This window comes from Ursus arctos, unplaced genomic scaffold (assembly GCF_023065955.2).
Source record: "Ursus arctos isolate Adak ecotype North America unplaced genomic scaffold, UrsArc2.0 scaffold_34, whole genome shotgun sequence".
Lineage (NCBI taxonomy): Eukaryota > Metazoa > Chordata > Mammalia > Carnivora > Ursidae > Ursus > Ursus arctos.
In genome coordinates this window covers 24,106,383-24,125,923 of record NW_026623030.1, presented here as the reverse complement: position 1 = coordinate 24,125,923, position 19,541 = coordinate 24,106,383, and the positions used below count along the sequence as shown (strand labels likewise).

The 19,541-nt window shown below is 46.3% G+C and overlaps 1 protein-coding gene across 3 annotated transcripts in view; it reads right to left on the bottom strand.

Moving 5' to 3' along the window:
• Nucleotides 1-17,399, bottom strand: part of PSMD9 (proteasome 26S subunit, non-ATPase 9) — a 50,009-nt gene extending 32,610 nt beyond the window's left edge. For 2 of the 3 annotated variants that reach the window (XM_057306111.1, XM_026514828.4), the window contains exons 1-2: nt 14,827-17,399; nt 13,510-13,759 (exon numbers count right to left, since the gene is read on the bottom strand). The gene's annotated coding sequence lies outside the window, so the exon portion shown is untranslated. Of the gene's footprint in view, nt 1-13,509 lie in introns of all 3 variants that reach the window. The other variant, XM_057306110.1, reaches the window with a different exon arrangement.
• Nucleotides 17,400-19,541: the final 2,142 nt, after the last annotated feature.

The following is a 19,541-nucleotide window of genomic DNA, read 5'->3' as shown; positions in this document are numbered from 1 at the left end:
TAGAGAATAACTAAGTCTCTAAGGAATGTATGCATGTTAAAAGCAAGGTCTCCAGGACCTTGGAGGGCTAGCCACTGTTAAGATAAGGTTGCTTTTATTGTTTAGTAAAACATTAGTCATGAGACCCTTCAAATGTGTATCAGTGGGCCACATGTTTGAAAAGTGATTGCTAACATATATCTTATGGGGTGTGGGTTACAGTTACGGGAGGGCAGTAACACTGACAATAGCAAAGCTCTAGTGGTAAAACGTTAAAGGAAGTTCTTGAGGGAGCTGTAGGAGTGTTACAATCTGTTTGCCTCAGGGATCCAGCCCGGAGTCACAGCAAAGTTCTTTTTCTTCCATCGCGTGGGACGCCCTGCCTAAAATCAAAACCACTAGTCCAAGCTCCATTCCACTTGGTGGGACGCCCCTTTGGTAATCTGTAGCCAGTCTTTACAAATCCCCTCTACTCCTTCAGATTCATCCTGGGGCTGTATTTTTTAAAACTGGAACAAATTTGACCCCAAAGGCCTGAGGACCCCCAAGTCTCATTTTTTTTTTTTTAAGATTTTATTTATTTATTTGACAGAGACAGAGACAGCCAGCGAGAGAGGGAACACAAGCAGGGGGAGCGGGAGAGGAAGAAGCAGGCTCATAGCAGAGGAGCCTGATGTGGGGCTCGATCCCATAACGCCGGGATCACGCCCTGAGCCGAAGGCAGACGCTTAACCGCTGTGCCACCCAGGCGCCCCCCAAGTCTCATCTTTTCATGTCATGTTTCCTGGCCTCAGTACAAACTCCCAGATCAAGAGGTATGGCCTCTCTACGGAACCCTTTCTTCTAATACCATTTTCCCGCTTGACCTCTTTTACCAGAACTCCTTCAAAAGGTCAGAGGTCTTGTGTGCAAGCCTTCATGGCATTGTTCCCCAAATCCTGACCTCATACAAAAACTGTAGAATGTGTCTTGCTGGATTTCATGGCTCATCTGGCCCTGAGGATGTTCCCGATGATCCCTCTTATTCCATCCCATGGTCTTTCCCTGCCCCCTGAAGGCCCAGCAGCTTCCCTGGACTTAAACCGCCCACTTTAGACTTTCCCACAGGTACCCCAGGTAGAAACTGACAATGGGGATGGGGTGCCTGGGTGGCACAGCGGTTAAGCGTCTGCCTTCGGCTCAGGGCGTGATCCCGGCGTTATGGGATCAAGCCCCACATCAGGCTCCTCCGCTATGAGCCTGCTTCTTCCTCTCCCACTCCCCCTGCTTGTGTTCCCTCTCTCGCTGGCTGTCTCTATCTCTGTCGAATAAATAAATAAAATCTTAAAAAAAAAAAAGAAACTGACAATGGGGAACAAACTGATTGACTTTTAGTGGACACAGATGCAACATATTCAGTAATAAGGCTAATTTAAGTTTGTTGGTGTAACTAAAATAGAAATGTCTTTAGAGTTATCAGCATTAAATATTAAACTTTTATTCTACCAAGGTTTACTAAAGTCAGATAAACTCACGTTATCTCTGTTGCAATTTGTCAGTAACAAGATAGCTAAAAATGATGGTTCATTTTATAAATAAACAAACTTTTTTTAAAAACATGCAGGGTAGGGGTGTGGGGGGATGTGCCTGGCTGGCTCAGTTGGAAGAGCATGTGACTCTTGATCTCAGGGTTGTGAGTTTGAGCCCCACTTTGGATGTCAAGATTACTAAAAAAAACTAAAAAATGATGGTTAATTTTGTCTGTCTCATAAAGTTCTCATGGGTAATTGTTAGGTTAGCTTTCAAAATCCTTGGTAACCTGAAACTTGGAAGTTTTGCTAAGTTAAATTATAAACTGGGTTGAATTCATTGGATATCTAAGTCTCTTCCAAATAAGATAAAATACGGAAACATTAATTACTAAACATAAGGTTTACCTGCTTTTGGCTTCTTATTGCAGAGAAACTAAAGATACTTGGGTCTGTTGGAAAACATGCTTTGTGCCTTCCTGAGACATTATACTAAGAAAATGCATGCTCCTAAAAATGACGAAGTGGATTTATAAATCTGCCGATCTAAAGAATCCTGCTGTAATAGACAGTTCACGACTGGTTACTACTTCCTTTTCATTGGAGACGAAGGTTTCTAAGAGTTAAAATTCTGCTGAATATAAGTAAGACTGATGGAAATGATAAGGAAAGCAACTCTTTATGTAAGAAAGGTATAAGAAGTGAGCATACATTTTGTTGAGGGAAAAAGAAAATAACTTTGCCCTAAATTGAGACCAGTTTGTTAGACCTAAAAGGCTTAGGACAAAATCTGAATGCAAAAGAAAGTTGCAGCAGCTTTGTGAAAGAAAAGCTTTAGAAAAGAATTTTATGTGTGGTTAGGACAGATTAAGATTGAAATGAGTGGATTTTAAAAGTATGCTGATATAGGGGCGCCTGGGTAGCGCAGTCATTAAGTGTCTGCCTTTGGCTCAGGGCGTGATCCCGGCGTTCTGGGATTGAGTCCCTCCGCTGGGAGCCTGCTTCTTCCTCTCCCACTCCCCCTGCCTCTCTCTCTGTGTTCCCTCTCTCGCTAGCTGTCTCTCTGTCAAGTAAATAAATAAAATCTTAAAAAAAAAAAAAAAAAGTATGCTGATGAAAGACTGAAATTCTGCTTTACCCTTTGTTAAAAAGACAAAGTTTTCTTAGATTATGGGTCTGCTCTTGATAAGAAAGTGTAAAAAAGGTTGTTCTTTTTTTTCTTTTCTTTATCCAGAAAAGGAAAGTTTCTATGTTTTGTCTTTATCAGGTCTTTGATTACTTAAGTTAAAACTTCTCCAAATTTATAATGATCTATAATCCTATTTAGACATGTGCCTTAAAACTTTCCAAGGTTTCTGACAAACGTCCCTGAGATTTGAATTGTAAATGAAGTCTTTTTGACTAGGCTTGTTCATTTGGTATGTTAAGTTACCTGGGAAGCACCGTCAAATAATACAAGGGCCTTAGGTTGTACTGAATGGGTAAATGCTGTAACTGTTTTAGAAATTTCATAAAATCCCCAAGGTTTTAATATGCTCTGGTATTGGGCCATCAGTTGTCATTCTAATCGTTATAATGCCAGGTGTCACAGAAATAACCAGATTTCCTTGTCAGCAGCATTATAATGAACTCTCATATCGGATCTTTCACCATGTCCATTTCTGAGTTTTTTGGTCATTTATAGTTATTGTTCTGATGCTCTTGCAAAATGAGTTTTGTCTTCAAGGAGATTCATGACAAGGACTTTTTTTTTTTTTTAAAGACAAATATAGGTATTTGATATCTTTAAGATCATAAAACTGAACTGGGTAAGAATTTCCAGAACTAATGGGAAAGCTTCATTCAAACAGGACAAAAATTAATAATGTAGGACTGAATGAATTAAAGATGATTATAGTTTTTATGACTCCTGTTTGAACCATCGCTGGTTCCCTCATGTTTGCTCTTCCAGATTAAGGAAACTGTCTCTTAAGATATCCATGATATACAGAAATATGATAAAATATCCCTTTGTGAACAAATTGAAACATTTAACTTTTCTCCCTATTCGAACCCTCTAAAATTCAGAAACTCTCAATGAGTATTCTTTTTTTTTTTTTTTTAAGATTTTATTTATTTATTTGACAGAGATAGAGACAGCCAGCGAGAGAGGGAACACAAGCAGGGGGAGTGGGAGAGGAAGAAGCAGGCTCATAGCGGAGGAGCCTGATGTGGGGCTCGATCCCACAACGCAGGGATCACGCCCTGAGCCGAAGGCAGACGCTTAACCGCTGTGCCACCCAGGCGCCCCTCTCAATGAGTATTCTTTCCTCCATGGCAATTATAATTATTTGCATAAGTTCAATAAGGATCTGTTCTCCTCGTAGCAAGACACCATTGGAAACACTGGTTATTTTACCAAGTCTTTGACTGAAATGTCATTATTTGAGACAGACAAGCATAGACTCAGATATGACCAGACAGCTCTAAGGAGCTAAGGTTGATTTTATGGAGCTAGTGAAGCCCTTGGAAATGCTGGCCGGATACCTTTTTATAGAGTTCCGAGTAGTTGTACCAGATGAGTAAAGAACATCCCTTCCTCGCAGGTGCAGGAACCTCAGGACATTTTGGGGGCCCAGAGAAGAGGAATTTGCCCAAATCTAAAGGTATTGCAGGCATGTCTGATGGCAGATTATGTGGCCTGGCTTCTGGCCTCAAGAAGCTATTAAAAGTTCAATCTAGAATTCCTTACAAAAAGTTCCAGCAAAGCAGATATGTTTTAAGATTGTATGTATTTATTTGAGAGAAGAGAGAGAGAGCACGAACAGGGGAAAGGGACAGAGGGCAGAGGGCAGAGGGCAGAGGGAGAAGCAGACTCCCCATCCAGCAGGGAGGCTGTTATATGGGCCTCAATCCCAGGACCCTGAGATCATGACCTGAGCCAAAGGCAGATGCTTAACCGACTGAGCCTCCCAGGCACCCCCAGCAAAGCAGAGTTTAAAGGATCTATATGGTCAATTCTTGCTGAACTTATGTAAATAATTAGGCCGTGTCTGTTAAATCTTACAAAGCAGACTTGTTTTACAAACGAATTAGTCTTGATTTGACTATCTCTGGAAATAAGGGTGAATTTAGAGAAAAATTATGTTCCAATAACACAACTTTACGGATGTCCAATTCTAGTTCTGATTGTCTTTGAATGTTTGTCGTTTGCCTAAGCTAGACAACTTGCGGGAAACTTCAGAGAAATTGCCATGATAGCTCACGTATAGACAATCTTCGTGCTCGTTACTCTGTGGAGATAATAACAGGACTCCATGGGCATATGATTATTTGAACAGCAGGAAAACCGGATGGAGTCCCCCAACAACTGTATAACTCAACTATCACCTTGACCAATTCTGTGTGGCTGGGACGACAAAGTCGCTCCTTAAAAGCGGGAGTGTACCCCACTCCATGCGGTTAACTGTGGACTTGTCGAGATAATGGATGGCCCCGCTTTCCTTAGGACTGGATAGAGGACACACCTGGGGACGCCCTTATCCCCCAGACAAGACTTCTCCCACGTGCCAGCAATTCTTCCTAATTAGGACATTGTGAAGGCTAGACACCAAACAAAGAGGGTTTCGTGACGGTTTTATCCCTTGGCCGTGTTTCTCTTAGGAGCTGCCTCTGTTGATACAAAATTGCACGTAGAGGCTTTAGCCAAGCATCATACAGCGGCCACCTGCAATCAAGCCCAACACGCAGTCACCCACAAATTCAAAAGGTGGCCCTCCAAAACCAAATGGCCCTTGATATCCTGACTGCAGCTCAAGGAGGAACCTCTGCTTTATTAAAACAGAATGTTATGCATATACTCCAGATTACCACAAAATGTGACAGGGTTCGGGGCGCCTGGGTGGCTCAGTCATCAAGCGGCTGCCTTCGGCTCAGGTCATGATCCTGGGGTCCTGGGATCAAGCCCTGCATCGGGCTCCCTGCTCACATGTCCATCCTGCTTCTCCCTCTCCTGCTCCCCCTGATTGTGTTCCCTCTCTCGCTCCCTCTCTCTCTGTCAAATAAATAAATAAAATCTTCAAAAAAAAAAATGTGACAGGGTTCTTCCTCACATCGGTGCTTTAAAGGCTCCCTCCCTCTCCTTTTTTTTTTTTTTTAAGATTTTATTTATTTATTTGAAGAGATAGAGACAGCCAGCGAAAGAGGGAACACAGCAGGGGGAGTGGGAGAGGAAGAAGCAGGCTCATAGTGGAGGAGCCTGATGTTGGGCTCGATCCTGTAACGCCGGGATTACGCCCTGAGCCGAAGGCAGACGCTTAACCGCTGTGCCACCCAGGCGCCCCTCTCCTTTAATGACTGGTTGAACTCCTGGACTGGGGAAGGATTTTGGTCAACTATCAGAGGTCTTTTATTCAGGCTTCCCTTTCTCAGAATAATAATAACCTTATTGCCCCTGATGTGTCTCTGCTGGGGCTGAGATTCCTTCATTGCCAGATCCTCAAGCCCACAGAAGATCCTTTCTACTCAGGGAAATTCATATGTGCAGTCTAGCTTGCATCTGGCTGCCTCTGCCTTTCATAATTCCTACATATACATGCCCCACTGACCAACGTTGACCCATAGGCAGAGACATCTCTATGCCCCTCATTCAGCAGGAAGAAGCTACTGAAGACAAGACCTCCGCCCAAATGCCAAAGATTTGTCATAGTCCATCTGCCAGGGGTGAATGTCAGGGCTGCTTTTAGGCAACAGGCTTGCGTGATGGAAACGTGGGTAAGGCACAGGGCTCCACAGCGACCACACCACTGGGCTGAATGCAAGCGGGCTCATCAGGCAACTCACCTCGAAATAGCCATAGGCCTTAACTAACCACTGGGCTACTTTCAACCCAGCACAGCTACCGGAAAAGGGGGAAATCCCATACGTCCCTATACGTCCTCACCACCACCTCATGGCGGACAGTCTCTCCCCTGCTGTCCAGCCCGCTGCCTCCTTGCAGTGTATTCAGTAAACTGCTACCTCCTTTGCTCTGCCTTGAGTGAATTCCTTCACCTCCCGCGCCACTGGCCCCCATGCAGTCAGGACGCCCCACAGAAACTGGGGGTCAGGAGACATGACTTACCCAAGGCTGCTCAGCTAGTCGGTAACACATCACCCACCTCTGCCCGCACAAAGGCTTTCCTCCTCTCTAGCCTGTCCAGGGAGCTCCTGGGCCCGTCTGCAGGGCTCCTACCTCCCTCCTTGGCCCGCCCTGCCCCTGCCACGCCTGCCCTTCTCACAAGCCAAATGAAGAGGAACTTCTCCACAGTCTTAGTGAGTAAAAGCAGGAGGCTGGTGTTCTGCTGCTTGAAAATGGGCTCAGAGGTCATCCCCAAAGCATTTCCCAGAATATCTGAGCAACAACAGCATGGCTGGAATTAGCTAGCATGTAGACTTTGGAGAGAGTCAGGCCTGGGTTCAGTTCTCAGTTCTGTCACTTTTTAGCTGAGTCCTTGGACACCTCTCTGAGCCTCTATTTTCCAATCTGTAAAATGGGGATGATGATAGCACCTACTTCTGAGGATTGTTTGGGGATTTAACGAGTAAAGAGCACAGCACGTAACATGCTTAGTACAGTGCCTCGCACACAAGTCAGTAACCAAAAAAAATCAGAGTTTTTGTTATTATCATCTTTTTTAAACAAAAAGTGCTCTGCCTTCAGAGGTGACAACTTGGAGACAGATCACATTCCCTCAGCTAAAGATCTTTTAAGTTAAAAACTCAGTCTGGAGGCGCCTGGGTGGCTCAGTCGGTTAAGCATCCAACTCTTGATTTTGGCTCAGGTCATAATCCCAGGGCCGTGAGACTGAGCTCTGTGCTGGGCATGGAGCCTGCTTGGGATTCTCTCTCACCCTTTCCCTCTGTCCCTCCCATTCCGTCCCTCTCTCTCTCCCTAAAAAAAAAGAAAAAACCTCCGTCTCTCAGGGCACCTGGCCGGCTTAGTCAGTGGAGTATGGGGCTCTTTGATCTTGGAGTTCTGGGTTTGAGCCCAATTTTGGGTGTAGAGATTACTTAAAAACATAAAATCTTTTTAAAAAATTCAGTCTTTCTTCTAAGATATACACCAAATACACAGGTGACAAACAAAAAGTAGACAAATTGGGCTTCACCAAAATTACACCTTTTGGAGGGAAGAGTCCAAGACGGCGGAGAAGTAGGAGACCTTAGTTTCTTCTAGTCCCAGGATTTCAGCTAGATGGCTATCAAATCATTCTGAATACCTGGGAACTCAACAGAGATCTAAGAAAAGAATAGCAACAACTCTACGAATAGAAAAGCGATCACTTTCTGCAAGGTAGGAGGTGCCCAGAAGTGAATCCGAGGCGATATATGGGAGGATAGACCGCGGGCGGAGGGAACCTCCATCAGCCAACACTGGCAAGGAATAGAGCAGCGGAGCACAAAATCGGAACTTTTGGAAGTCTGCTCGGGGAGGGACATCACTCAGGCTGCTAATCAGGGCGGAACCCTAGCTGGGAGAGCGTGGTCTCAGGATCTCGGGGGCACAAGAAGACCGGGGGTGTCTGAGTGCAGCAGAGTTCCCGGGTATCGGAGCGGGGAAGGCAGCTGCAAAGAGTGAACCCACGAGTGGACAGACCATGCCATAAACCATGACCTGCGGCACAGTCAGAACCCGTGAGACCCCCTTCTTCCCCCAGGAGGAGCAGCATGGGAGCGCACCTGGAGACCCGAAACGGGGTCATGTGGATGAGACAGAAGCGCTGAGTCACAGGCTGGGTGAGCACAGAGTGCAGACACCGGGAGACTGGAGTGATTGCTTTTCCCTGAGGGCGCACTGAGGAGTGGGGCCCCCAGCTTTCCGCTTGGGTGTGTGGGGGGGATTGGGAGGCCCCCATTGTCATTCTCATCCTCTAAAGCTGTGCACAAATCCTTCAGGGAACATGGGCCACAGAGAGCAAACCAGAGATTACTTAGCCTGCCCCCCTGGCAAGGGCGGTGCAATTCCGCCAAAGACAAAGACACTTGAGAATCAACCGAACAGGCCCCTACCCCAGGAGATGAGCAAGAACGTCCCTCCAAGACCATGTTCACCAGTCAGAGAACTGCAAAACTCCAGTGCTACGGGAGTATAGCATATGGAACTCATGGGTTTTTCCCCCATAATTCTTTAGTCTTTTGATTTTAATTTTTTTCTCTTTCCTTTTTCAACCAATTTCTTATTTTATCAATTTTTTAAATCTTTTTTAATTTTCATTTTTACAGTTATATTCTATCCCTTCATTGTATTTAATTTCATTTTTGTGCATATATATATTTTTTTCTTTCTTTCTTTACGAATTTGGGATGCAGTTTATTCTAACAGACAAAAATACACCCAGAATCTTGTGTATTGGCTCTGTTCTCTTCATCTGTCTGATCGTATTCCCTTTCTTCTTCTCCTCCTCCTCCTTCTTCTTCGTTAAAGTTTTTTTAAATTTTCATCTTTACAGTTACATTCTATCCTTTCAAAGTATTTAATTTTATTTTTGTGTATATATATTTTTTCTTTCTTAACAATTTTGAGATGTAGTTTCTTCTAACAAACTGACCAAAATACACTCAAAGATATAGTGTATCGCTCTGTTCTGTTCAACTGTCTGTTTATATGCCTCCTTTTTTCCTTCTTTTTTCGCTTTTATTTTTTGGTCTCTTTCATTTTTACAGTTACATTCTATCCTTTCAATGTATTTAATTTTATTTTTGTACATATATAAGTTTTTCTTTCTTTACAACTTTGGGATCTAGTTTTCTAACAAACAGGCCAAAATACACACAGGATCCAGGGTATTGCTCTATTCTGTTCACCTGTCTGATTATACTCTCTCTCTCTTCTTTTTGTTTTTTAATTTTTAATTTTAATTTTAATTAATTAATCAACTTATTGGTTTTGGGTGTCTTCTGATTTGTTTAGTGTCTTTTTCTCTGGGGTCATTTTTGTCATTTTAGTATTTTGTTCCCTCATTCATCTGTTCTTCTCTGGACAGAATGACAAGATGGAAAAGTCCCTGACTGCCAGGGACCTAATCAGTATGGACATAAGTAAGATGTCAGAACTAGAGTTCAGAATAACAATTACAAAGATAACTAGCTGGGCTTGAAAAAAATCATAGAAGACACTAGAGAATCCCCTTCTGGAGAAATAAAAGATCTAAAATCTAATCAAGTCAAAACCAAAAAGGCTACTAATGAAATGCAATAAAAAATGGAGGCTCTAACTGCTAGGATAAATGAGGCACAGGAGAGAATTAGTGGTATAGAAGACCAAACAACAGAGAATAAAGAACCTGAGAAAAAGAGAGATAATTACTGGATCACGAGGGGAGAATTCGAGAGATAAGTAATACTCTAAAGTGAAACAATATTAGAATAATTGGGATCCCAGAAGAAGAGGAAAGGAGGGGGAGGCAGAAGGTATATTGGAGCAAATTATAGTGGAGAACTTCCCTAATCTCGGGAAGGAAACAGGCATCCAAGTCCAGGAGGTACAGAGAACCCCTCTCAAAATCAATAAAAATGGTCAACACCCTGACATATAAGAGAGAAACTTGCAAATCTCAGAGACAAAGAGAAAATCCGAAAGCAACTCAGGACAAGAGATCTGTAACCTACAAGGGTAGAAACATTAGCCTGGGGGCTCCTGGGTAGCTCAGTCGTTAAGCGTCTGCCTTCGGCTCAGGGTGTGATCCCAGGGTCCTGCGATCGAGCCCCGCATGGGGCTCCCTGCTCTGCTGGGAGCCTGCTTCTTCCTCTCCCACCCCCCTGCTTGTGTTCCCTCTCTCACTGGCTCTGGCTCTGTCAAATAAATAAATAAAACCTTAAAAAAAAAAAAAGAAAGAAAGAAAAGAAAAGAAAGAAACTAGCCTGGCAGCAGACCTACCCACAGAGACCTGGCCGGCCAGAAAGGACTGGCATGATATATTCAGAGTGCTAAATGAGAAAAATATGCAGCCAAGAATACTATATCCAGCTAGGGTGTCATTCAAAATAGAAGGAGAGATAAAAAGCTTCCAGGACAAACAGAAGCTAAAAGAATATGTGATCACCAAACCAGCCCTATAAGAAATATTAAAAGGGATCCTTTAAGCTAAGAGAGAGCCCAAAAGTAACACAGAATATAGGAGTAACTCCTACAGCTCAAGAATAAAAAGACAGGGGTGCCTGGTGGCCCAGTTAGTTAAGTGTCTGCCTTTGGCTCAGGTCATGATTTCAGGGTCCTGGGATTAAGCCCCATGTCAGGCTCCCTGCTCAGTGGGGAGTCTGCTTATCTCTCTCTCTCTGCCTCTGCCCCTCCCCCGACTTGTGCCCCTCTCTCTCTCTCCCTCTCTCTCAAATAATTAAATAAAATTTTTAAAAAAGAATAAAAAGTAAGTAATACAGTTTAAAAATAGGCAAAGGATATGCATAGAGATTTCTCCAAAGAAGATATGCAAGTTGGCAATAAGCACATAAAAATGTCATTAGCCATTAGGGAAATGCAAATCGAAACCACAATGAAGTGTCAATTCCAGGAGAGATGGAATGGCCTGAATCAAAATGGCAGCCAACAACTGTTGGTGAGGATGGGGGGAAAACTGCAACCCTCCTGCTTTTCTGGTAGAGAAGTAAATGGCAGAGCCACTGTGGAACATAGTTTGGCAGTGCCTCTAAATGTTAAAGAGAGTTATCATCTGACCCAGCAGTTCCACTCCCAGGTGTCTACCCAAGAGACATGAGAATATACGCCCACACAAAGACTTGTACATAAACATCCATGGCAGCATTATTCACAATAGCCAAAGAGTGGAATGGAAAACCACCCAGGAACTGACAGTAACAGGTAAGTAAAATGTGGTATATGTGTATGATGGAATAATGAGCCATGAAGAGGAATGACACGTGCTGCAATATGGATGAACCTTGAAGACATCATGCTCAGTGAAAGAAGGCAGACACTCAGCTGCATGTTACACGACTCCATTTTCATGAAATGTCCAGAATAGGCAAATCTACAGAGACAGAAAGCAGATTCGTGGTTGCCAGGGCAGGAGGAGGATGGGAGAACTGAGGAGTGACAACTGAGGGTTGTGGGATTTGGGGTGGGGGGGGGTGGGAATGTTCTGGAAGCAGATACAGATTGTGCAACACTGTGAATGTACTAAAAGTCACTAGTAGTAAATTTTGTTATGTGTAGTGTACCACAATAAAAGAATAAATCTTTTTTTTAAACAGATTTATTTATTTAGTCGAGAGAGAGAGAGGGAGAGAGAGAGAGAAGCAGCACATACGTATGAGTGGGGAGGGGCAGAGGGAGAGAATCTTCAAGAAGAGCCCCCTCTGATTGCAGGGCCCAATGCGGGGCTCGGCCCCATGACCCATGAGATCATGACCTGAGCCAAAACCAAGAGCTGGACGTTCATCTGACGGAGCCACCTGGGCGCCCCCCAACAAAATAAATCGTTTTTTAATTGAAATATCTCTTCTGAAAGTACACACATCTCAATTAATTCTGACAAAGTGAACACACTTTGTAACAAGCATCCAGATCCAGAACATTCCCAGTACCCCAGAAACCCTCACTGTGACCCCTATAGTCACTGTCCTCTAAAACGGCTTTAAGAAATAAACCAGTCTCAGGATGCCTGGGTGGCTCAGCAGTTAAATGTCTGCTTTGGGCTGAGGTCATGATCCCAGGGTCCTAGGATTGAGTCCCACATCAGCCTCCCTGCTCAGCGGGGAGCCTGCTTCTCCCTCCGCCCCTTTCCCCTGCTCGTGATCTCCCTCTGGCTTGTGTTCCCTCTCAAATAAATGAATAAAAATCTTGGAAGGAAGGAAGGGAGGGAGGGAGGAAGGAAGGAAGGAAGGAAGGAAGAAACTGGTCTCCCCCCTCAGGGCTCCTATGAACCTCCTCTCTCTTCTTAGAGGCCACACCCCCTGGGGGTTTCTTTTTTTTTTTTTTTTTTTTAAGATTTTATTTATTTATTTGACAGAGACAGAGAGAGAGGGAACACAAGCAAGGGGAGTGTGACAGGGAGAAGCAGGCTTCCCACCGAGTGGTGAGCCTGATGCGGGGCTCGATCCTAGGACCCTGGGATCATGACCTGAGCTGAAGGCAGATGCTCAACAGCTGAGCCACCCAGGCGCCCCCCCCCCCGGGGGTTCCTAGTCTGTTTTCTGGGCTCACCCATCCACTGAGGTCTCATTATGAAGGACCGAGATTTTCTCACAGTGCCACTGCCCCCTTCCACTCCCTGCTACCACAGAACGCATTTTAGTTCAGTTGCAATTGGTTTCTTTGTCACTTAAATACAATTCTACAACTTCCGTTTCTTGAGGTATCATCTTGAGAGCATGGTGTAACTTTCCCCTTTGAAAGATGAAAGAATACACCTCCCAGCTTCTGTTCTCCCGGCGTCCACTTCCGTAGTCTGTCTCGTAACCAAGACTCCCACTTTGATTTGTCAACAGGCTGATGACAGACGTTACCAAACCCTGCCGGATCCAGCCAATGAAACACTGGAACCCTCCCCAAATCCACACTTTCAGACGTTAGCCAAGGCCCAAACTTACAGGCAGACCTTTCTAGAACTGCTAAGTTAACTCTTTTCTGCACACTCCCTTTGCCCTCAGCCAAGGCATCTTTAAAGCAAAATATGACCAGTAGGAGCCCGTGCAGCAGGGTGAGACGAGTGTGCAGCACTGAGCTCAGTTATGCCCTGCAGCGATCTTGGACTCAGCCAGGTACAATGAAAGCCACGAATCATAAAGGTTTCTCTTAGAAAGGGAACTGGCTTCCCCTTTACGTTTCTTTCTTTACCTGAGCAGAGGCAGCAACAATTAAGCCCAACACAACTATGGCCAGTCAGTTGAAACTGATCTGAACACCTCCCAGGGCACAAGCAATGAATACCATGATATTCGGGGGACTCACACAAGAAGTACAATCCCAGGGGCCCCGCGTGGTCCCCCTGGAAACACAGAGTTTACACTGTTAGCACTGCCCCACCCCCAGCGGGCATGTACTTACCTGAATGTCTAGGTGTCAGGGCCCCTAGATGGGAATTCCCATCCTAGGGTTCTCACTGGGGTCCAAATAATTCCCTTGAGTTCTTGGCTTACGAAGGGCCACTGGAGGCCATCAGTTCCAAACTGCTTTTGCGTGTCGGTGAGTTGTGCGGATATCTGGACGTGTTCGCGGAAAGTGCAGTAGCTGGGCCACACCCTGCTGTCTGTCAGGCGGGCTCTTGGACTCGGAATCTGAATTCAAAGCCTAGAAGCTGCTTGGGAAGGCAGCAAGGGGAGTTCTCCTTCAGAAAGAAAGGAAAGCTTCCAGAACAGTTCTGTAAAACCAAGATCAGTAATGCTCTCTCCTCTCCTCGCCTGAGCCTCCCAGTACTGGAGTTTTGTTTTTCTCTGTTGTTAAAAAAATCAGTGTTGGGAGCCTGGGTGGCACAGCTGGTTGAGTGCTAACTCTTGGTTTCCACTTGGGTCACGATCTTGGGGTCCTAGGATTGAGCCCCGCGTCAGACTCTGCGCTTGGCATGGAGTCTGCTTGAGATTCTCTCTCCCTCTCCCTCTGCCCGTCCTGCTCATGCTCTCTCTCTCTTAGTAATAAATAAATAAATCTTTTAAAAAATCAGTATGTCCCATTCAGCAATTAAAACTTTAATTCTTTTTCAGTCACCCCCTACTCTCACCCAGACCTTTGTCTGGAAGGGTTCGACACAAGAAGGACAAAGCATTTTCATAGGAAAAAAAATTTTTTATGCAACTTATGCAGAAAGACTCATTAGATTCAGGAAATAGGGCAAAATTCTGCTTGTCAAAAATGTTCAAAATGGGTTTATATAACTCTCTACCCCTTTCACCCTGAGCATGGATCTAGTGAGCCCCCTAGAAAAGATAATGTCTTTCGGGGAGACAGCTGCATTTAGCAGACGGCCCCATTAAGGTGCATGTACCAAGAGACAGTGAGGAAGGAGGAGTCAGACAATCAGTCCATTAATGGAAATTGCAGCTAAAGGAAAATTCAAATACAACAACCCACAGCCATGAGATGTCCCCCATCTGTCAGGAGTGGGTGGGAGGGGCTGTGCCCCTCATGACATGCCCTCACCCAACCTGCTGCTTTGGCCCAGGAATCACAGTTAGGAATCTAATGAGTCTGCACCAGAAATAGCCAATCAGCAGCTGGGTTTTAACTTTTGCCATCAGAAAGCAAACCTTTCATGGCGGAAATCTGCAACACCCAGAGGGTCCAGCAGCATCTGTGGTGTTTTCACAGTGTCTGCTCCACAGAGGGGTGTCCCAAATCTGCCCAGCTCATGGAGTACAGTGATTTCACCTGATTTTAGCTCCACACAGATTGTAACGGGGTTGAAATGGCAGGTGTCAGCTTGGAGGCGGAGCCAGGCGAAGGGGATCTGTGAATTCAGGATTCCAAAAGTCAGTGGCAAAAAAAGGTAACTATGTAAGATGATGGATACATTCATTAGCTTGATGGTGGCAAACACTTCACAATGTATGTACATATATCAAAAGATCACATTGTATACCTTAATTATAGGCAATTTTTGTTAGGCTATTTTTATTTGTCAGTTTCACCTCCATAAAGCTGAGGGGGGAAGGCTTCTGCAGCAGGCAAGCCGGACAGCTTTCCTAACCCTTTCTGTCGTGTTGGTCTTAGAGCCTGAGTGGATGTCCTCAAAAATATGCCTGTCAGACAGGCAATTTCACAAGAGCTTATTAGCAACCAAAAAACCTGCTTTTTCAAGTCTCCAAAGTGTATCTCCACTTAGAGATTCTCTTTCTCAGTTGTCTTCCCCTCCCCCAGAAGATCCAAAAGGCAAAATTCATAGTAAGACTCATTAGTTACAGAAGATTGTTTTCTATACTCAAAAGATTTCAAATTCCAAGCTGCCCACATGGCAAAATGCAAGAAAGTTACATCCCAGTGACTTGTGTGTGTGTGTGTGTGTGTGTGTGTGTGTGTGTGTGTGTGTCTCTAATTGGGACGATCCCTCTGGCATTTATGAAATTATAGGCACATGACATTTTACATCCATTTTAACCACACATCTAATAAATATAACAGCTATGAAATATAAAGGCATTTAAAAACTTCCTTCTCCTTTAACTTCATTGCAAATTTACTTAACCTCCTAGCACTAAGTTCAGCCTTTATGGGGAGGGGGCAGCAGCAGCTGGAGCACCCCCCGCACACATTTTCTTTCCCCTCTGATTTGTCTAAACCCTTGCCCCAGCTCTGAGAACTGATTTAACGTTTTCCCTCCCACTTGGAGGAGAGAATAATATAAACTTTCGACATTTTTGATCCAACAAAAGCCCACCACTGGAAATGTCTGGGCTCTTTCTCCTCCCGCCTCGAGGAGAGAGCAAAAACCAAAGGCATCACCCCCGCTGAGATCCCCCCATTGTTTTATTTTTTAATTTTTATTTAAGATTTATTTATTTATTTGAGAGAGAGAACACGAGCCAGGGGAGCAGCAGAGGGAGAACGAGAATCTCAAGCAGATTCCCTGCTGAGCATGGAGCCCCATGAGATCTCACAACCCTGAGATCATGACCTGAGTTGAAACCGAGTCAGACACTGAACTGACTGCGACTGCGACTGCGCCACCCAGGTGCCCCCCCCCCCCCCCGCCGCTGCCTCATTTTAGCCAGCACAGCCAAAAGAGGCCAAGGGATCCAGCTCAACTCTCGTGGGGTACCATCTACTGAGTGTCGAATCCCAGCGGTAATTTTTACTTCTCACAACATCTTCAGCTGCGGCTTACGGGTAGCGTCACAGACGCCCAGGCACCAAAGGTTGGCTGACCATTCTGGGAGGCCATGCAGCCCCCACCCCCACCCCGATGACCCCTGGGCAGCTTCCGAGTGCTCAGCAAGGGCTTCGGAAAGAAGGTGAGGGCCAGGGCCGCCTTGGTCATGGTCACAAAGGAAGAAGATAACCAGTACTTATACGGCTAGGAATCTCATATGCATCTCTTTGAAAGGTTCCCTTCATCCTTCCTTTCCCCCAGACAATGCCTGTACCGTACTTCAGTGAGTCAGGATCCATCGAACTAATCCTATTGCTGCCAGCACGGTGTTAGGAGTTCCCGATCCCACCCCCGGGTGTGCCAGGAAGACTCCCAGGACCCAGCATCTGGTCGTACTCCTGCCTAAGATCTATTACAGCTAAAGGACACAGAGCAAAATCAGCCCACGGAAAAGGCACATGGCTGAGGTTCAGAGGAAAGCAGCTACGAGATGCCAAGGGTCTTCTCCCAGTGGGGTCACTTAGGATACACTAATCTCCTCCAGCAAGCGGTTGTGGAATGTCGTCTACAAAGGAACCTCGCCTGAGCCTCAGGCCCCTGGGTTTTTACTGGGGGCTGGTCCCACAGGCACCTGCCGCAGAGCACGCACCCAAATCCCAGACTCCCGGAAGGAAAGCACGTGCCTGGTACAAACAGTTTACACCAAAGGAACCACTCTTGTCATTTCTGGGGACAGTGGGGACCTTCCCAAAATCCAAGCTTCTCAGTGCCAGCTAAGGCGCAACCTTGCGAGCAGGCCTTTCTGTGAACAGCAGCCTCAAGCCTGCGGTGTTCACTCCTTTCTGAGAGTCAGGGCGCAGGGGAGGACGGGTCATAAGGGCCCAACTGAAGAGAGGGAGCCATGAACAAGGTCTCTGGAACCCAGCTCCTAGCTCAGGTAGGACAGAAGGCGGCGACTCAGGAGCAAAGAGCAGAGATAGCCATACTCAGCCACTGCGGACACGTTATCCTACCACGCTCAGCCTGAGAAGGAGAATCTAGGAAGAAACACGGGGGCTCCAGAGACTGGGCCCTGCAAGTTCTTCCTCCCCAGTTTCTGCCTGCAGCTGGAAGAGGCACCCAGGAGTGTATCCAGAGTGTGCCTGCGATCCGCAGTGTTTCTGGAAGCAAAGTCCAGGGGGTAGGACGGAGCCACAAGCCCTGGTCAGCTGAGCAGACACTTGCCTTCAGCACTCTGAGGCTGCTGATAACCGGCTCCCTTGCTTCGGTAAACATTGACTATGTGCCTAGGACACCAGCCAGGCCATGCTCCAGGAGTGGGAGTTTGAGCTGGCCACTGTGAAACAAGGGGACAGGATGTTCCTTTTTACCTGGGAGGCTGAAAGGGCTGCACCGAGTTCTTCTCCCCCCGTGGAAGCTTCTGGCCTATGAGCTCCACTCTGGAGTCTCCATGCCAGTTGTCTTTCTTTTTTTTTTTTTTTCAAGATTTTATTTATTTATTTGACAGAGAGATAGCCAGCGAGAGAGGGAACACAAGCAGGGGGAGTGGGAGAGGAAGAAGCAGGCTCCCAGCAGAGGAGCCTGATGCGGGGCTCGATCCCAGAACACCGGGATCACGCCCTGAGCTGAAGGCAGACTCTTAACGACTGAGCCATCCAGGCGCCCCTCCATGCCAGTTTTCTCAATTGGAAACCTAGACCCACGGGGCTGAGGTGGACATTGAGGGCAGGCTGGCAAGGCACCCCCAGGAGGGGCAGAATAAGGAGGTGGGACCACCTGGCCAGCCTCCAGACTTGCCCAGAAAACAGAAGAGAAAAGCTGGGAGAAGTCGTCTGGCCTGGTGGAATGAGATCCAACTTCAGAAGCAAATAGGCCAGAGTTTGGGTCTCTCTTCCTCCCAGCTCTGCAAACCTGCAGACCTGTTCGCTTCTCCGGGGCTTCGGTTTCCGCATCTGCCGGTGGGAATATCCACATCTTCGATGTGCATAGAAGGCAGTGCAGTAATTAGAAGGGTGGTCTTGGAGTCAGAATAACCCAGTTCACTTTCCAGCTCTACTATGCCTTTTGCTAACTGCACGGCCTGGGAAAGTTCCCGAACTGTCCTGGGCCCCACCTCCAGGGTTGCTGGCTAAAGCTGGCCTGTGGCAGAGCTTAGCTGAACCTCAGACTCAGGGCTGGGGAGGGCCTACAGGGCTCCCTGAGGAAGAAGGCAACTTGAGAGCGGCTCGGGGGCCTGGCAGAGTTCGCTGAGGAAGGAGAGAAGGCAGCTGGGCGGGGGGCTCTTCCCTGGCACAAGCCCCTCTCTGCTCCCTGGTGGGGAGGGATAGGCATAGGAGGGAAGAAAGAAGGAAAGAAGAGAGTGGCCTCAGGCACTTTCTTGCTGTTTGTTACTTTTTCTCATCTGAAATATGGCAATGTTGGGCTGAACGATCCTTGAAATCATTACTAGACACACTGATCTGTTTTTCTGTATTAAAAAAAAGGGCTGGTGCAGGACATTTTGGGAACCCAGGTGATGCAAGAGGGCAGGGGGTCATAACACAGTCATGGGCCAAGACTGTAAGCATCAGAGACTGGAAAAAGTTTCCAGGCAATGACGATAGTCGAAAAGTCAGTTCCCTGGAAAGAGGGCAAGATGGCTCAACCACAGAGTTTCTGGGGATTGGGGTAGAGCAAGTGGCAAGGGGTTGTCCTGGAACCCTCAGGTGAATGCCATGGCTGGCCAGCAGTCAGTCAACATTCCATCTTTTAGGAATGTGAGACCTGAGGACTGGGGTGTGGGGTTGCTGGGAGAGCCCTGGCATTCCTCCTAGAGCCATCTGCTCTCCCTTCCCACCACCCTGCAGATACTGACAACCTGGGGCAGGGGGCAGGGCTGTAACCTCTTTCCCATTACTTAGGCTGTGACAACCCCAAGGCCCCCTGTTCTCCATCAGTTGCCCAAAGTCCTAAAGAGACATAATCATAACCAACATTAACAGAGACCTTTCCTGTGTGCCGGGCTCTACTCCAAAGACTTATGCTTCAGCTCACTTAATCCCAACCATACTATTATTGCTTCCATTTTACACATGGGGAGACAGGCTCAGAGAGGTTCCGTGACTTTCTCCAGTCACACAGTATGTAGCAGGTCCAGGATTCAAACCCCCATACCCATGCCTCTAACCACTGTGGAGTATGACCCTTTTACCAAATTATAAACCACATGCAAACAGGGCTTGGAGACCAGTCCCTAATCCCCCTCAAATTCTCCCTAAATGAGAATTCTGCGGCCACC